This window comes from Macrobrachium nipponense, chromosome 28 (assembly GCF_015104395.2).
Source record: "Macrobrachium nipponense isolate FS-2020 chromosome 28, ASM1510439v2, whole genome shotgun sequence".
NCBI classification, from domain to species: domain Eukaryota; kingdom Metazoa; phylum Arthropoda; class Malacostraca; order Decapoda; family Palaemonidae; genus Macrobrachium; species Macrobrachium nipponense.
In genome coordinates, this window is record NC_087217.1 from 596994 (window position 1) to 617198 (window position 20205).

Genomic DNA, 20205 nt, shown 5'->3' on the forward strand with positions numbered 1-20205 from the left:
TCCTATCACTCCACCTATAATTTAAATGTTGGAAGCCATGGTGGTGTTGTTTTGTATGTTCGAAATGACACCCCACAAAATCCTATTATTATTCATTCAGCATTGCAAGTGATAGGTGTGCAGATCCATTTGCAAAGAAAGTATACAGTATGCTCTCTCTATCTACCACCTAACGAAGTCTTCCCCATCAATGAATTCAAATCTCTTATTCAACAGTTACCACGTCCTTTTGTTATTTTGGGAGATATGAATAGCAGAAACCCTCTTTTGGGTGACATCATCACCAATCAAAGAGGAAGGTGCTAGGTTCCATCATAGAAAATGAAAATGTGGGGATCCTCAACTCTGGGGAGTCTACGCATTTTCATGTTCAAACGGGCACGTTATCAGCAATTGATTTATCTATATGTAGTGATGACTGTCTTATTGACTTTAATTGGAGAACTATAAATGATAGATTTACCAGTGACCATTTTCCGATAGTGGTGAGTGTAGCATCAAGTCCTCCATCTTCAAGGCTACCCAAATGGAACATTGGTAAAGCTGATTGGTCAACATTCCAGGAGCACAGCTTAATAGATGACTGCTGATGACTTTCCCTGTGTAGATGACGCTCTTGACTTTTTGAATACAATAATGTTCTCAGCTGGTCTTCAATCTATACCTAGGACTTCGGGCAAAATTTGTCCGCCGAACCAGTCCTTGGTGGACACGTAAATGCCAGGAAACTCATAGAACTATGAGATCTGCCATTCACCAGATACCGCAGACCGAAAATGTGAGTATTATCGTGTAGAGTTTCGAAAAGCGAGAGCTCATTTTCGCATGGAAATCAAAAAAGCACGAAAAGAATCTTGGACAATATTCATATCTTCACTAAATTCAAAAACTCCTCTGACTCTAGTTTGGAAGAGAGTTAGAAAAATAGCAGGCAAGTTCACTCCTTGTCAACCTCCAGTATCAAGATCAATGGTTGCGAGGTAGCAGACCCCCAGATAGTGGCAAATGAGTTTGGCTAATCATTTTGCTAATGTTGCGAAGAAAAAAATGATGATAGACCCTATTCAGCTCAAAGACGGATAATGGAACAGGTCGAAGTTGATTTTAATACCTTGAGACATGAGCAATACAATGCTCCTTTTACTATTAGAGAATTTGAATCAGCCTTGAATAAATGTAATGAATCCGCTCCTGGCTGGACGATATAACATATTCAATGATAAAGCATACCCCTGAAAATACCAGACTTTTCATATTAAGCCTAATTAACAGAATTTACCGAGAACATAACTTCCCCAAGCTTTGGGAGAAGTTAAAATTACTGCCATTTGTGAAACCTGGAAAAGATCCATTCAAGACAGAAAACTATCGTCCTATTGCATTAACATCTTGTTTGTGTAAGATCATGGAAAAAATGGTGAACACACGATTGATGTGGTACTTGGAAAGAGGTAAATATCTGTCGCCTGCTCAGTGTGGTTTTCGGAGTGTGCACTCCACAACTGATGTATTGGTACGAATGGAATCTTCAATATGTGAAGCTTTGCCAACAAGCAACATACATCACTGTTTCTTTGACCTAGAGAAGGCTTATGATACAACATGGAGATATGGCATTTTAAGGGTCCTTTATGAATGTAACTTGAGAGGCAATTTACCCCTGTTTATTAAGGCTTTTTTAAAAAAATAGGATATTTCAGGTTCAGGTTGAAGCAACAATGTCAGATGTGTTCAATCAGGAAGAAGGAGTACCACAAGGAAGTGTTTTAAGTGTAACCTTGTTCGCCTTGGTAATCAATGGGGTTTCTAAAAATAATTCCCCCAGATATAACATATACCCTTTTTGTTGATGACCTATCAATTTCCTTTGCAGCATCAAGGATGGCAGTGGCCGAACGCCGCCTTCAGATCTGCATCGATAATATAGTAAAGTGGGCTGAGGTTAATGGTTTTAGATTTTCTGCTAGTAAAACTGTAACTATGCACTTTTGTCATATAAGGGGAAATCCACCCTGATCAGATCTATTCATTCATAGGCAGAGAATTCCAGTGTGGTGAATGAAACAAGGTTTCTTGGCTTGATTTTTGATAGCAAGCTGACCTGGATTCCACATCTGAAATATATTAAGGCAAAATGCTTGAAAGCAATGAATTTGCTGAAAGTCGTTTCTCACACTTCATGGGGTGCAGACCGAACTCAGATGTTGAGATTATATAAAGCCTTGGTCTTTTCAAAATTAAGTTATGGGTGTGAGGTGTACACTTCTGCGAAGCCTAATAGCCTCAAAATGCTCAACTCAATTCATCATGGAGGAATACGGTTGTGTACCGGAGCATTTAAATCATCTCCCACTGAGAGCATGCTTGTAGATGCTGATGAGGTGCCACTGGATCTTCATTATAAACGTCTGCTGGTTCGGAGCTGGTATAGATTCCAGAGGCTACCTAAGTCTTTAACCAGCATTTGCATGAGAAATGAAAGGCATTGGCAGTTTTATGAAAGTCACCCTAAGCAACCTCATCCATTCGCTTTTAGAGTAAATTCTATAGTCCAAGAATTAAATATGCCAAGAATCGAGATTTTACCAGCAAAATACTCAGTTAGTCCCCCCTGGAACTTTCCAGAGGTAAAATTTTGTAGATATTTTAATTTTACCAAGACAGAATTGTCCAGTGAGGCCATGCGGTCAATATTTTTAGAACATTCCGTGCAACATGATGACTCCATTGCAGTTTTCACGGATGGCTCAAAGTCAGATGCTGGCGTCGGCTTTGGTGTAGCCTTCCCTGATGTAGAGAGAAGTGGCAGGTTATCATCTGTTGCATCGATTTTTACAGCAGAATTATATGGAATTTTAAAAGCTTTAAAGGAAGTTTTAATTCGGAATGAAAATAATTTTATTATATATTGTGACTCAAGAAGTGTTCTTCAGTCACTGGAAAAAAATTTTTACTTTCTGAAACCCTCTGATTTTAGATATATTGGAATGGCTGCTTTTACTAAAAAGAGGGAAAGAAAATAAAGTTCTGTTGGGTGCCTTCCCATGTTGGGGTGGCTGGGAATGAGAAAGCTGACCAACTTGCAAAGTCTGCAGTCAGCTCCTCAGAACCCACAAGATGCCTACTACCATATCGGGATTTGTATCCTCTAGTAGGTTTCAGAGAGTTAAAAATGTTGGCAGTCCCAGTGGGGGGATATTTTAAATAATCAAAAAATGCGTAGTATCACGTCATCAGTGTCTCCTTGGTCATATCCGTATATACCAAGGAGACAAGAAACGATGTTGTGCCGATTGAGGATTGGACATACAAGACTCACCCATGGGTTCTTGATGTCTCGTGAAAATCCTCCGTTTTGCAAGAACTGTACTGTGCCCTTGACTGTGAGACATTTGCTGGTTGAATGTCCCAGATTCTTGAATTTGAGACATAGGTTCCTGTCTTGGGGTCGTGACAGAGTAGGTAATTTTATCCTAGCTAAAATTCTTGGAAAGGATTGTAATATAGAGCAGTTATATATTTTTATGAGGGAGGCGGGCCTCCTTAACCAAATGTAAATTATACATAGATTGTCTATGTAAGAACTTATATATGAACAAAATTTTTATATAGTATATTTATAGATCTTTTTATATGAAGTTTATCAAAAATTTAATTTTTTTATATTTAATTTATTTCGGTGTTAATTACCCAAATGTTGTGACGCCAGATATAATACACAATCAATCAATCAATCAATCTTCTTTACACGCTAAATGGGCTTCCTTGATTACATCTTTGATGAAGAACGCTTGAGCATTTTTTGAGATCTGTCTTCTGGGATCTCTAACTGAGCACCACAAACTATCCTTACTCCCCTTTAGTTCGTTCTTCCTTTCTAAGTAGAACTTAAGGCTTCTAACTGGGCAAAGAGCCCTTTCTTGCTCTGTACCTACTAGAGACGAAAGTCCTTTTACCTCGAAGGTTCTAGGCCAAGGCTTCGAAGGGTTTTCATTCTTCGCCAAAAACATCTGTTTGAAGGAACAGAACGCCGAGTCGTTCCTGAAGCCAACATTATGTTCTAAGGCTTGTAGTTCGCTTACTCTTTTTGCTGAGGCTAGCGCGACCAAGAATAACGACTTCCTTGTCAGATCTCTGAACGTAGCCTTACGGGAAGGTTCGAATTTGGGGGTCATCAAGTACTTTAGGACCACATCCAAGTTACAACTAGGTGCTCTAATACCTCTGTTCTTTGACGTCTCGAAGGATTTAATCAGATCATGTAAATCTTTGTCTTCCCCAATGTTAAGGCCTCTATGCCTGAAGACTGACGATAGCATACTTTTATAGCCCTTAATTGTAGAGACTACTAGATTACATTTTTCCTTCAAGTAAAGGAGGAAATCAGCTATATCTGTCACAGAGGTACTGGAAGAGGATATCTTCTGAGTCCTACACCATCTGCGAAACACATCCCACTTCGACTGGTAGACTCGAATAGTAGATGGTCTCCTTGCCCTTGCGATCGCTTTCGCAACTTCTCGAGAAAAACCTCTCGTTCTGACAAGTCCTTCGATAGTCTGAAGGCAGTTAGAGCGAGAGCGGGCAGGTTTTTGTGATACCTGTCGAAGTGGGGTTGTCTGAGAAGATCGCTCCTGTTTGGGAGAGATCTCGGAAAGCCTACTATCCATCCCAGTACCTCTGTGTACCAGTTTTGCGCTGGCCAGAACGGGGCTATGAGGGTCAGTTTGGCTCCCTCTGCTGCTGCAAACTTCCTTACTACTTCCGATATGATCTTGAACGGAGGAAAAGCATACCCGTCTATTCCGGACCAATCGAGGAGAAGGCCGTCCACAGAAATCGCCCTTGGGTCGGCGATCAGGGAGCAGTAACTTTCCAGCCTGCTGTTCCAATGGGTGGCAAAAAGATCTATATTTGATCTCCCCCAGAGGTTCCATAGTCTGTTGCATACCTCCTGATGCAACGTCCATTCTGTAGGCAGTACTTGGTCTCTCCTGCTCAGAAGGTCGGCTCTTACATTTTTCTCCCCTTGAATGAATCTCTTCAGGAGAGTGATTCTTCTCTCTTCTGCCCAAAGCAGTAGTAGTTCTCTTGCCTTTTTGTAAAGGGAGAACGAGTGCGTCCCTCCTTGCTTCTTGATGTAAGCTAAGGCTGTTGTGTTGTCCAAATTGATCTGTAGGACTGAACCTGAGATCTGAGCCTCGAAGTGTATGAGACAGGTGAATCGCTGTTAATTCCTTCATATTGATGTGCCAGGACACCTGTTCTCCCCTCCAAGTGCCTGACACTTCTCTCATCCCTAGAGTGGCTCCCCACCCCGCATCTGAGGCGTCGGAATACAGCATTAGCCGAGGGTTCGGAACGTGAAGGGATACTCCTTCGTTGATCCTGCACGGATTCATCCACCAACGAAGGTCCTCCTTTATTTCCTTCGTGATCTGGAAGGAATCGGACAGATTTTGGGATTTCTGATCCCAATGTTCTCTTAGATAGAACTGTAAAGGCCTTAGGTGAAGCCTTCCTAGAAATGAACATTGTTCTTTCTCTAGGAAGGTTGCTACTTTTTCCAAGCAGCGGTTCTGTCTTTCCTGTGATGGAAATACATGAAAACCCCGAGAATCCATCCGAATCCCCAGATAAACAATGTTCTGCTGGGGAATCATCTGGGATTTCTCGAGGTTTACTAACAGTCCCAAGGACTGTGTAACTTCAGTGTCAGCTTTAAGTCCTCCAGACATCTGACTCGCGACTGTGCTCGTATCAGCCAGTCGTCTAGATACAAGGATATTCGAATCCCTTCGAGATGAAGCCAGTGAGCCACATTTTTCATCAGTCCTGTGAATACTTGAGGGGCTGCTGAGAGTCCGAAGCATAGGGCCCGAAATTGAAATACTCTTCCTTGAGCCATAAATCTGAGGTATTTCCTGGAAGACGGGTGTATTGGCACGTGGAAATAAGCATCCTGCAGGTCCAGGGATACCATCCAGTCCCCTGGACGCAGGGCTGCTAACACCGAGGATGTCGTCTCCATTGTGAACTTCCTCTTTGCTACGAACACGTTCAGGGCGCTCACGTCCAGAACTGGCCTCCAACCTCCTGAACTTTTCGGAACCAAGAACACGGCGATTGTAAAGCCCCTGAGAAGAGAGATCTTTTACTTCCTCTATGGCTTCCTTGTAAAGCATCTGCTCCACGAGATGTAGAAGGGCTTGTTTCTTGACAGAATCCTTGTAGTTTGCTGTCAACTCCCTTGGAGTTGTAGTCAAGGGAGGTTTTTCCCTGAAGGGGATTAAATATCCTTTCTTTAGGATGGATAGGGACCAGGCATCGGCACCTTTCTGTGCCCAAGTTTCGTAAAAGTTTAGAAGCCTGGCACCCACTTTTGTCTGGAGGACCGCAAGTATCACTGGGTTCTTTGACGAACGGCCTTCGAGAAGACCTTCCTCTCTTCTCCGATCGTCTACTTCTGAGAGAAGATCTAGGGGCAGACCTTCCCGAAAGGGCTGCTGGAAGGGAACTTTCTCCTTCTTCGAAACCTGAACAGCAGGTTTTAGCCTTTTAGCTGACTGCTAACAGGTCCTGTGTGGCCTTTTTCTGATAAGGTCTTCGAAATATCCCTCACTATTTCCTGAGGAAAGAGGTGACTAGAGAGGGGCGCGTATAACAGGGAGGATCTCTGCAGAGGCGAAACAGATTTCGTTAAGAAGGAGCTAAACACTGCCCTCTTCTTCAATATACAGGATCCAAAAAGGGATGCCACTTCATTGGAGCCATCCATAACCGCCTTGTCTAGGCAAGTTTAATATGCTGCCCAACTCTTCCATGGTAACGAAGATCTGGTTCTGGAGAACTTCGTTGGCTAAAGCTCCCAAAGCCCAGTCCATGAAATTAAAGACTTCGAGAGTCTTGAACAGGCCCTTGATGAGATGATCAACCTCACACATTCCCCAAGAGGCTTTTGCAGAATGCAGAGAGCGTCGTCTTGATGAATCTACAAGAGCGGAAAAGTCCGCATCTGAGGACGAAGGGAGTCCCAGGCCCATTGGCTCCTTGGTGTCATACCACATACCTGTTTCCCGTCAGCTTGGAAGGAGGACAAGCGAATACCGTCTTCCCCGCTTCCTTCCTAGATCTGAGCCAGCTCTCGAGGCTCTTCAGAGACTTTCTCATAGAAAGAGTAGGGGTCATCCTGACGAAGGAGGAGGACTTCGACAGTTTCGTGCTAGATAATAAAGATCCCGGAGAAGGGGGATCCGACGGACGTAGCGAGGTCTCCGAACACTTGCAACAAAAAAGAGAAGCAAGTCTCTTATAGTCCGAAAACTCCTGCATCTTTGGAGATCTCTTCTTCCGAAACTTCTTCCAAAAGTGATGCAGGCGAAGAGGGCTTTGCCTTTTCAGGAGACCGATCCGGAGAAAGAAGCCTTTTTCTCTCGTGAATCCTATCTGTAGGAGAATCAATGTTCCCTTGTTGGATATCCGAAACCTTGGTTCTATCCTCCTTCCTGCACGAGTCCTGGAGCTTCCCTATACTCGGGCTTCTGCTCTGCTTCTTGCGCCTGTTAGGAGAGGCGCTTGAGTCCTGAATCAGACGCCTGTGAGGAGAAAGGAGAACATCCTGTTCCTGGCGCCAAGAAGGAGAGGCGCTTGCGTCCTGGTGAGTGCGCCTGGGCCAAGAGGGAGAGGCGCTTGCGTCCTGGTGAGGATGCCTGGTCCAAGAAGGAGAGGCATTTGCGTCCTGATGAGGACGCCTGGAAGGCGAAATGCACCTGCGAGGAGAAAGGAGAACCCTTTGTTCCCGTTGTCCAGTAGCGGAGACGCTTGCGTCCTGGTAACTGCGTCTAGCAGGCGAATAGCTCCTTTTTCCTTTGCGTCCATTCGGAGAGGCGCTAGATTCTCTCCTATACCTCCTGGGAGGCGAAGAGCACTTGTCAAAATCGTGGTGCCTATTCGGCGATACTCTTGCGTCCTTAGAAGGATATCTATAAGATCCTACGGGACTCCTGATTCCTGGGCACTTGCCGGAGGGAGAGGGTTGTTCCTTCGGGAAATGTCTAGAGGACGAACGAACGCTCCTTCCTTCTTGCGGAGCTCTGAAAAGAGAGGGGCTCTCTTCTCTCTCGGAGCTCTTAGCTGAACGAATTCTCTCACGAGAAATCCGCGAATCAGGCTCCTGATACTTGCCATGAGAGGCGCAATCGCCTCTAGAAAAACTCCTGGGAGAACTCTTGCTCGCAGGGAGTTAGTTTCCGATTAGCGATCTTAGAAGGAGAGGACACACGAGTCCTGTCATATCCAACTGAAGAAGGTCTCGCTGGGGACGAAAACCTTTCAGGCGAGGAGCGTCTGCTGACGCCAGGGTGCCTACTCTCTGAGGCTCTCCTAACAGAACTCTTGATGGGAAGAGAAACGTCTTTCTTCCTAGAAGAGCCTTCAGAAAGAACTCCTACTAAGGCAGACAACTGCTGCTGGAGTCCTACCAAGACTTCCTTCGTCTTGTGTGCGAAACCTTCCGGAGAAGAGTCAGGAGATCTCGTAGCCCTCTTCTTACGAGCAGGAGAATACTCCGGAAAAGGTTCAGGACTGGAATGCAACGCTTCACTTGCTGGCGTTTTCCAGGTTCTCTTAAGAGGACGCGACTTAGAGGCAGAACTCCATCCTCTTCTTGGGGATGAAGAGTCTGAGTCCGAAAAGCACTTCCTGAGGACGCTTTTGCAGTAGCTGTCCTTGGCAGCCTGGGAAGCGGCTACAGGATCTGCCGAAGGGACGCCTGACCGTTGGGAATACTCTACATCCCCCTTGCGGCTTTCGACATTCCTCCTCCCTTGTCATGGAGTCTGAAAGAGGTCTAGGCCTAGGAGCAATGCGGAGTCGGTCAGACGCCCCCTCCACTTCACTGGGGACACTGCACAAATCACTGCACACATCACTGCGCTTACCTGTCTCCTTCATTGCTTGCAGTTGCGATCTCAAGTTGATTATTGAGGCTCTCATTGCAGCCATTTCCGTAGACGCATCTACAGGTTCGCTGCTGGGGAAAGGGGCTGAAACCAAACTATGAGCAGGTGAATTAACAGAAGAGTTAGGAGCTACTTCCTGCTCAATAGAGCAGGATCTACTTGAGCTTCTGATGGAAGCCCTCCTAACTCTATCTTTCTCAAGTTTCCTTACATAAGAAGCCAAGGTCTTCCATTCCACTTCCGTTAAACCCTCACATTCCAGACAGGTGTTAGTTGCAGAACAATCATTCCCCCTACATTTATTACAGACCGTGTGAGGATCCACCGAAGCTTTCGGTAGCCTCACCTTACATTCTTCTTTCGTACACACTCTAAATACAGGTACCACGTCAGACATTTTAAAGAGTATCCAAACCAAATCCAAAAAACGGTCCACGATAAGCGTATGCCAAAGCCAAAGATCAATGTACATCACCAAAGGTCAAACAGATAATCCTCGGCCAACGAGAAAAGAATTCCAAAGCAGGAGGTACCAACAACGGTGTTGTTGTTACCGGCGACAGAAAAATTCTGGTTAGAAAACGGAATGGTTCCTATTCCGCCACCCAGCGGCGGGAGTGGGCTGGTCACCTGACCTACCTGTCGCGTGTGCCGCGAGTTTTGAATTCTGTCGGGACGTCAGAGACTATAGCTAAGTATATATCTGCCGGGGAAGTTGCATGTACAAAAAATGTTATTGTTATAATACAATTAAGTTTGTTCATACTTACCTGGCAGATATATATATAGCTGTATTTTCTGAAGTCCGACAGAATTTAAAAATTCGCGGCACACGCAGTGGGCGGCCAGGTGGTAGTACCCATTCCCGCCGCTGGGAGGCGGATATCAGGAACTATTCCCATTTTCTATTCATATTTTATCAGTGCCACTGTCTCCTGAGGGGAGGTGGGTGGGCACTTTTAATTATATATATCTGCCAGGTAAGTATGAACAAACTTAATTGTATTATAACAATAACATTTTGTTCATGAAACTTACCTGACAGATACGTATATATATAGCTGAATCCCACCTTCGGATGGTGGGGGAAGAGACAGAATGTATTTTTGATTTTTGGGAAACTAAATTAAGTAGATGATATACATCTTGGTTCCTGACCTGTTAGCATAGCCGACTTCGTGATTACTGTCACCAAAGTCTGCTTCTGCGTTACTAGAGTTGCCAGCGAGGTAGAGACCTGTAATGCTGGTGCGCTCTAGATGATCTGTCAACGGGGGCGTGACCACAATGTGACTAGACCATATGACCATACTTTTGAGGGCACCGAAGCTAAAACCACCACCTGACCTAACCTATCAAGTTAGTTCCATAACTTCTAGGCTAAAGAAAAGGAACGCGCCTCAAGCGACCACCCTTCAAAGTTAAAAGCACACCTATCCCTTTTCTATAGGATAGGATTCGTGTTGCTTCTTGCACCCAATAATATATCTACGGATATGTATGGTCCTAGCGACTTACGGATCTGAAATGTCGTCTTCACATCCCGTCGGGAGTGTGAAGCGAACACAGAGTTGCTTCGCTAAAGCGTGGCACTCAGGATGTTACTGAGTGTCATGCTCTGTTGAAATGCTTCCGAGGCCGCGCCCTCACCTCTTGAGCATTCATATTAAGAAAAAACTCAAATCTTTATGCAAACATAATGAATGAGACCTCTTAAAAGAACTCCTTGGCTATAATGCCAGGGTGTTCTTGGACATGAACCAGTCTGGTCTTTTTACGGAACACCGCAGATTGTCGGGAGTGTGAAGCGAACCCAGAGTTGGCTTCGCAAAAGCGTGGCACTCAGGATGTTACTGAGTGTCATGGGGGGCTTCTGTTGGGAAAATGCCTTCCGAGGCCAGCGCCCTGCAGGCTCTGTTTGAAATGCTCCGAAGGCCGCCTCTGTTTATGAAAGCTCGAGGGGCCGCGCCCTCACTTGAGCATTGATATTAAGAAAAATCTCAAATCTTTTATGCAAACATAATGAATGAGACCTCTTTAAAAAGAACTCCTTGGCTATCATGCCAGGGTGTTCTTGGACATGAACTAGTCTGGTCTTTTTACGGAACACCGCAGATTGTCTGTTGACCTTGACTTTCTATAGTTTTATCAAGATAAAACTTGAGAGACCCTATAGGGCACAGGACTCTCTAATGCCCTTGCCCAATAATTTGTGCCATACCCTTGGTCTCCAAGCCTTTCAGGGTCAATGGTCAGACAGGTTTCGTTCTTATCAAGAACGGAAGGCTTAGCGGACAGACCGCATTATGTCCTTTAAAGCCAAAACCTCTGATGATGGCTAAAACCTCACTAACCCTCCTTGCCGTGGCTAGAGCGGTTAGAATATTAGCCTTTCTGGTCACGTGTATTAAGTTCGCAGAAAGGATAGGTTCGAAATGCTTTGGCATCAGAAACTCAGACTACGTCTAAGTTCCATGCCGGAACCTTTGATCCAGAGAATACAAGATCTCCACAGACCTCAAAGATCGTGAAGCTTTGTTGTTTGACAGAACCGAATCTCTGAGCCTAGAGGCCGTCAACAACATATTTGCATATTCTACAACAGTTAGGACTTCTATCTTATCTCATACTTCATACGGAAAGATAGAACCATAACGAAACATTCAGAGGTCGATGGTGGAGGAACCGTCATTTCCCTTCACTATCTCCAGAAACGGCCCCTCACCCCCTCCGATTGAAAACTGAAAATAGGCAGCACTGCTTTGCCTTGGCCGAGAGACTGCCATTAATCTTGAAGATCTTATCGCTTCTCGATAGTCTGAACGCTTTCAGACTCAGAGAGGAGAGATATTAGATACTTCACTAAGTGACGATGTTTGATTACACCGATTCTCTGGGAAGGGTCTTTGGACAATTCTCTGAATTACCTGACCTCTGTGAATCCAAACCTCTTAGAGGCCAACAGTGGCGACTAAAGCTAATCCTCTAGGATCATGAATAAGGGAACAACTTAAGAGGAAGCTCCTTCGTCTTCAATATTACGAAAAACTTAACGAAAAGGGACTCCCTCAGTCTCTCCTCTACTTTCGACATACTTCTAAGTGAGGGATTACTCCAGACGTCAGTAGTTGTTGCCTTCGATCGAGAAGACCCCCACGGACGTGCACTAGATTAACGAACCTATTGAGGATCGTTACGTTCCGTGCCCAAGCCCATAACCAATTCTCTCTTCTCGAGCTATGAGAGAGCTGAGAAATTATCCGAGATGATTTGGGCCACTCGATCCAACCTCACCCTTCGAGGAACTGGAAAGCCGACTAATTTGGCTTCCAATTCTTTCAGACAATGTGCCAGAACATCTGTTCTCTGTTCGGATGTCTGGCACCCTCTCGCTATCACCTGAGGTGATTTCCTCAAGCCGTTGAGAGAAAATTTAGAATTACAAGATCTTTGATGTTATTCCAATTTCTTCGTGAGGAGAAAATTTGTAGAGGTCTGAATTGCTGTTTATTCAGGGAAACAAGCTTCTCCAGCGAGGAAATGGTCCCCAGCAAACTCATCCATTCCCTCACTCAGCCTGCTTCCTTCCCTAAATAAGGCTGCGCTTTGCATAAGCAGGAGAGCATTATTATAGTGCTATGCCGCGGTAGATTCGTACAGAATGTTACCGTGCGGTAAACCCGCACCTAACAAGTATAAGAGATATCTTGTTGAAATTTTCTAAGTAAACGGCAGGTATGATCATTCAAGATTACTAGAAATTTCCTCAACCCGAGGCTAAAATCCATGATTGTAGGGCAAAGAGACGGTTTATTAAGCCATTCCCGCAAGGGAGAGAGACGTAACCAACCGAGCATGACACCGAGCTAGCCGGTACTGCGTAGATCACAGTAACAGCAGCCTTGATCATCGTCTCGCACTATATGCCTGAGTTGCCAGCTACTCCTTTTACGAAGGATAGGTATGAAATTATCGAGCCAAAGGAAACTCTCAAGCAGGCATATTTAAACGAAACAAAATTCGCTAAATACAGAAGCTGAGTTGATGTTGCAGTTCAATTAGAATACTTCTCGTCTAAGTCGCAATCCGTAGAATAACTAGGATATGCGCTACCTACCCCCTAGGACAATTCAACTGCTTAGTAGAATCATGCGCGAGGTTAATATACGTAGTATATTTATGATTCTGAAACAACGATCTCCATCCTAAATTCTTTCCTTAAAGAAAACAAAATAAGGATTGGAGATCGACCACCTTCGATCTCTATCAAAAAAGAGTGAAGGAGAAGTCTTCTCGAAGGAAAGCTTCAATGGAGAACAGAATACTATCTGCCTGAGTTGCCAGCTACTCCCTTTACGAAGGAATAGGTATGATATTATCGAGCAAAAGGACACTCTCAAGCAGGCCTATTTAAACGAAACAGAATTCGCTAAATACAGAAGCTGAGTTGGTGTTGTCGTAACAATACCTGAAGAGTTGTTCTTACTCCGAAAACTCTTGGAAGGTGAAGGGAGTGTCAAATAAATACATTAGAACAACAGTTCTTTCGGCTTCTATCCGCAGAGGTAAATACGATATGCGTATATGACTCGACCCATGCGTTAGCAAAATGACGCAAAGATAAACTACGTAAGTATTGTAGTAATTTGAACATCGAATTCTCTACTACATCTTTCCTGGACGAGGAAGAGAGAAAGAAAGGAAAACGACTGTCCACGTTCGGTTCTGAAAATGAATGAGAGCTCTTCTGAAATTTGTTACTTATCCGCTTAAGCGATAAAATGTTATGAAGATCTTTGTCAATGAGAACTAACCCATTTACATGACAGAAAGTAATCCAGGAATTCGAGCATATAGTTTTCCCGATTCCCGCAGAAATCGAGGAAGGGGCAGGATTCCTGATTAGAGACTGGGCTTACGACAGGAAGGACCTTAATGTTCCCCTTCGGCAGCGCAATCCCGAAAGCAGAAGAGGCGTTTTATGACACCGAAATCTGCTTACAGGTTTTCCTGGAATTCATCAAGTGATGGATTCTATTGAACGCTCCCTTCGTAGAAAGCGAAGTAGACATCTTGACGAGACCAAACTCCTTCCTCTACTTCGACGACGCCGTCTTGAAGAGCGTTCTGCAGGAATCCTGCCGAACGTCTTGATGCGTAGGACGCCTATCGTTCTGAAGAACGTCCTGGCAAGTGCTCTACCGAGCGTCATGACGTGTAGATGCCGAGCGTCTTCAAAAGCGTCCTCGCGAGCGTCCTCGCTAGCGTCCTCGCGAGCGTCCTCGCTAGCGTCCTGCCGAGCTTCCACCGAAGCGTCCTGGCGAATGTCCACAAAAGCGTCCTGCTGAGCGTCCCTCAAAGCTGCTGGAAAGCGTCCTGCTGAGCGTCCTCAAAAAGCTTCCTGCCGAGCGTCCTCAAAAGCGTCCTGGAAAGCGTCAGCTACGAGAGTGTCTGAGCAGAGAAACAGCCCCCCCCCAAAGTCCTTCTGAAAACGACGTTTCAGAGAGGAACTCGTTGAGCGCCTTGATGCATGCAAGGCCCGCCAAGAGGCGTCCTGGCGAGCGACCTTGCCAACACTTCAATGTTATGACGAACCGCGTTTTGCGTATGACATTGAAGATTTTTAAGGGACGTCCTCATGCGAGTCTCCATGGAGAGCCGCACGCTGCTCCTGAAGAGTGTGAACACTAAAGGAAGACGTATGGCTTTCGTCTTCCGCAAGGTGCTTGCCGAGCGTCCTGGAGAATGTCTCTACTTATAGGACGTCGAGCACCTCCAAAAGCTTCCTCACGTCTAAATTGCCCTTCTTATGCCGACCAGAGACATAAGTTGTTTGACTGTGCAAAGCAGCTTGCCGGCCGTCAAACTTATCAGCTTGCTTTATCGAAGTAAAGCGAACGTTACATAACGTATACGGAGCGCAATGAGGAGAGGAGACGAATACTGAGTTGCTCCTCCAAAAGGTGGAATCAAGAATGTCCTTGATTACCAAATTCTTTTGGAATGCTAGCGAGGTTGAAACAGCTCTAACTTCATGAGCGTTCACTCGCAGGAGGCTCAAATCACTCTTCTGGCAAGATGAATGAACCTCCTTAATAATGTATAAGTGATATATACATGAGCGTTCACTCGCAGGAGGCTCAAATCACTCTTCTGGCAAGATGAATGAGCCTCCTTAATAATGTATACATGATGTATACATGAGCGGGTCACTCGCAGGAGGCTCAAATCACTCTTCTGGCAAGATGAATGAGCCTCCTTAATAATGTATAAATGATATATACATGAGCGTTCTCGCAGGAGGCTCAAATCACTCTTCTGGCAAGATGAATGAGCCTCCTTAAATGTCCCTTAGGAAAAGAGCCAGTGCATTCTTCTAAAAGGGAAAATGTGGTCTCTTTACTCTCTCATCCTCTCGTGACGAGAGAGAGGACGTGAAGCGTCCTCTTCTCTAAAGCTTCTTTAGGGGGCGCGAGAGTCCTTCCGAGAACTCCAACCCCTGTGTGGGGAGGACGCCTCGGAGGACGAGAAGCAATCTTTCAAGATTCGCGCCACGTGCACGATCTTTAGCAGCCTGGGAAGAGTCAACAGGTTCTGCCGAAGGGACGCCAGATCGGTGGGGAGCCCCCGTAACCCTCTTGCGGCTTTCGACATGCCCTCTCTCCTGAGTCCTGGGAGTCCGACAGAGGTCCAGGCCTAGAGGCATTATGGGGCCGATCTGACGCCCCTCCACAACACAAGGGGCACTACACTTCACAACACTGGTTGGAGAGCGAGCACTTTAGTCTAAGATTACTTGATGTAATCCTTTAGCAGACACTTATTCTAGGCTCGTAAGCATACCACAGGGTTAGGCAAAATAAAATCTACAGTAGGTTAGAAGGTTCATTATTTCTAACTTCTGTTTACTGTGGAGGAAAACTCCTGATTCTAACACGCTCTAAAATGCATAATTGAATCCTCCTTCTTCCGTAATCAGGTCACACATTACACTAATTACCTTATGCAAAGAAAACATGTAAACGTCATATATACTAAGCGAGTGTCTACCGAAAGTTACGGTAGCCTCACCTTACCATGCAGACAACAAAGTCTGAAACTAGGCTAACTAGCTTCAGACATCAAATGCAATGAAAAAATTTACGATAGCGTATGCCTAGCCACAAATCCAAGTTAATAATCGAAAGAATAATTAGGATACTTAAGTGGCTAATGAAGTTTCAAAATCCTAGGCGGAGGTCTGTAAACAGTTTGTTTACCGACCGGCGACAGAAAAAAATATGAATAGAAAATGGGAATAGTTCCTGATATCCGCCTCCCAGCGGCGGGAATGGGTACTACCACCTGGCCGCCCACTGCGTGTGCCGCGAATTTTTAAATTCTGTCGGACTTCAGAAAATACAGCTATATATATATCTGTCAGGTAAGTTTCATGAACAAAATATGTTTTTGGTTACATTACAACAAAAATTTTGAGTTTTTTTTTTTTTTTTTTAATCCTTTTAGTGTGGCCGCATATGCGGAACTAGTTTGCAAGCGAATGAATACACTAGCTTGGGATGCGCAGTTTAAAACAGTCCAAAAGCGCAAATAATGAAAAAATCATTGCTTGTTTCCAGTACATAATTAAAAAAACTAAGTTTCTGGTTAGATTACAACGCAAATTCCAAGGTTACGACGTTTTGTTATGCTTTTTAACGATACCTCATACGCAGAACTAGTTTTTGAGCTGAGGCGCATAAATTAATTTACGCTATTAAACTGTATGGTAAATTGACCGAACAACGACCTCGAATGGTCGAGGACGCTAAGCGTAACAATACCAAAACAACGCCAATTCAATCGCGTGCCTGCCTGAAGTTCACTCGGTTGTGTGCTAATACGTTGCTGATTTTCCTTGCCATTTTCGCGAATTTACAATGGCTCCTAAACGCCAAAGTACTTCCTCTGATGATAGTTCATCCAAGAAGAGGAAGGTCATCACGATGGAGGTAAAATATGACGTGGTGAAGCGTTCGGAGAAGGGAGAAACTAACACCGAAATAGGCCGTTCTTTAGGCTTGAGCAGGACCACGGTGGTAACCATTGTGAAAGACAAAGGAACGTATTCTGAAGACGTTAAGGATGCTGCACGATGAGTCAACGGTGATAAACGGAAGCAACGTAGCCAGAGCATTGTTGAAATGGAGAAGCTCCTGATGATCTGGCTGGAGGACCAGAACCAGCGACGTGTTCCGGTGAGCTTAAGTGTGATCCAGGAGAAGGCTAGAGCGCTGCATGAGGCAGTAGTGAAAAAGTTTGGCGAAGGCAGTGCTGGTGGTGAATTTTCCGCGAGTAGAGGTTGGTTTAACCGTTTTAAGGCTCGTGCAAATTTGCATAATGTGAAGCTGCAAGGTGAAGCTGCTAGTGCTGATAGCGAAGCAGCAGGTAGTTTTCCTGGTGGTTTGGCCGAGATAATTAAGGATGGTGGTTACATGGCTGACCAAGTCTTTAATGTGGATGAGACTGGATTATTTTGGAAAAGAATGCCAAATTGAACGTACCTTTCCAAGGAGGAGAAGTCAGCACCTGGCCATAAGCTGGAAAGGAGCAAACTGACTTTGCTGTTTGGGGCCAATGCAAGTGGCGATTTGAAACTGAAGCCCTTGCTGGTGTATTTGGTCCGAGAATCCCACGGCATTCAAGGGCATTTTCAGAGTCAACTCCTGATTTGGAAATCAAATAAGAAGGCTTGGGTTACCTTGATGGTCTTCGAAGATTGGGTTCAATGACCATTTCGTGCCAGCAGTGGAATGGTATTTGACTTCGAAGGGTCTGCCTTTAAGGCCCTCTTAGTCCTGGACAATGCCCCTGGTCACCCTTCAAATTTGAGCGACATGCACCCTAATGTGAAGGTGGTGTACCTCCCACCCAATACCACATCGCTGATACAGCCAATGGACCAGGGAGTAATAGCTAATTTCAAGGCTTACTACCTTAGAAGGACCGTACGTTTTGCTTTGAGGGCCATAGAAGCTAACAAGTTGACACTGAAGTAATTCTGGAAGGGCTACAACATTGCTGATGCAGTGAAAAATATTGCAAGTGCTTGGGACGAGGTGAAGACGACCACTTTAAATGGGGCCTGGAAGAAACTGTGTCCACAGTTTGTGCACAGTTTTGAAGGCTTTGACCAGGCAGAAGACGTCGAGACTGTGACGAGGAAGATCGTAGGGCTAAGCAAGAGGCTGAAACTAGATCTTGAACCTGATGATGTAACAGAGCTGCTGGCATCCCATGGAGAGGAATTGTCTGCAGAGGACCTGCTTGAACTTGAACAGCAAATGATTGAGGAAGAGGAGGCGGCACCAGAGCCAAAAGCCAGGTCATTAACTGTGAAAGGCTTGTCAGAGAGTTTTACTCATCTGGAGAGAGCCTTGGCTTCTTTTGAGGCAGAAGACCCTAACGTTGCAGGTTTGACAAAATAAAAACGTGGAATGTTAGACTTAGTACTTTCTACAAGGAGACCCTGAAGGAGAAGCAGACGAAGAGAAGTGTGCAGTCCAGGCTTGACACTTTCTTTCACAAGTCTCCAGTACCACCACCTCCCACTCCTAGTCCTGGTAAGGAATTCTGAACTGTTTTACTAATTTATGTGTTTACATAGTGTACATATAAAATGTGTTAATTTTTTAATGTAACAACTAAATGTAAGAGTAAATTGTAACTTCATTAATTTTCATCATTTGTAATTTTATTGCAGAAGTGGTGACAGTTCCAGATCCCCCTGTACTACCTGTGACAGTTCCAGATCTCCCTGTACTACCTGTGACAGTTCCAGATCTCCCTGTACTACCTGTGACAGTTCCAGATCCCCCTGTACCTGGACCCTCTGTAGCAGCCCGTCCACCTGTACTACTACAATCAGGTAAGCAATTTCATTTTTCTCATTTTATGTTGGAAATTGTTTACACCCTACATACATACGTACACTAACTTACATAGTGGTACAATGTGTTTGATGTTGCATAACCTTATTATTTTTTTTTTTTCATTTCAGACCCCTTTGATAGTGACAGCGACCCAGATGACCCTGAGCCTTTCCATGGTTTTGATGCCTCACCCTATTCATCAGGTAAGGAATCCTTAACAAATTTGTATAAAATGTTTTATAAATTGCTAATCGAAATTTTGTTAAAAGTGTACATATGCTACAGTTACATCCACCTTATATTTATGTACCCTATCATTCTTTCCAGATCTAGATGTTCCCTCATCAGAGCCCAAATCAGTTGATACAAGTAGTATCACCTCTCCAACTCCTTCAGGTAAAAGAATTCTTCATTTTTTATATTGTACATACGTATTACACACTACATATGTCAAACAGTAATAACATGTGCAGTAGTTACAGTTGTAACTCTATCATTTTATATATCTTTTATCATTCCAGACTCCCAAGCACCTGCCCATCCCACTCCATAGCCCAGCCACCCACTCATCTACCATATGCCCATCCCAGTAAGCAAGCCAACCACTAGAATTTGGTAAGGACATTTTTTTTTATTAATGTTTTATTATTACATATGTAATACTAACCATGTTATGTATGTAACATACATACTATAATCATATGTACATTATCATTCCAGACTGGCATGCACCTGTGACTTACATAAACCAGACCTCTACATAGCCTACATGTCTTCATTTTGCTGAAGGTAAGGAATTCTCAGTTGTGTTTAATGTTTGCATACGTACAATAAATTTTGTACACCTAAGTGGTTACATACTGTCCTTTAATATTAATTCTTCATTCCAGACTGCCCATCATCCTAGCCTGTTATCTGTGATAAAGCACACTGAAGTTAGGTTTGGAATGCATCCTTATCATGAATGCTCTACACCTCCACCTCCATCTCCCACAACCTACGTAACAGCTTTGAGACTCACTAAAAGTTGGTAAGTTATGTAAGGAATTTCTAAATTAAGTTTTATACTACATGTCATATGTGATATTAAACCACTGTATGGTGCATATTACTGTATGTAACTTACTCAGCATAGAGGACTTACTGACAAAATTATTTTTTGTACATTCCAGAGTCCCCTGAATGATGTAGGCTATGGGGGCACATAAGACTTTGTCCATCCAGGGTTACATAGCACGACAACTTTAAACTAAAAGTAAGGAATTAATTAACATACATTAACTCTTTTAGTACTCTTGATATATCTACAGTAATTAAAATATTGCATTCACGAC

At 44.2% G+C, this 20205-nt stretch overlaps 1 long non-coding RNA gene across 1 annotated transcript; it reads left to right on the plus strand.

Annotated features, from left to right (window-relative positions):
* The first annotated feature begins 19389 nt into the window (after window positions 1-19389).
* LOC135201247 (uncharacterized) lies at window positions 19390-19925 on the plus strand. Its single transcript, XR_010311467.1, has 3 exons — window positions 19390-19486; window positions 19592-19660; window positions 19762-19925. It is a non-coding gene; the product is annotated as an uncharacterized LOC135201247 (long non-coding RNA).
* The last annotated feature ends 280 nt before the right edge of the window (window positions 19926-20205 follow it).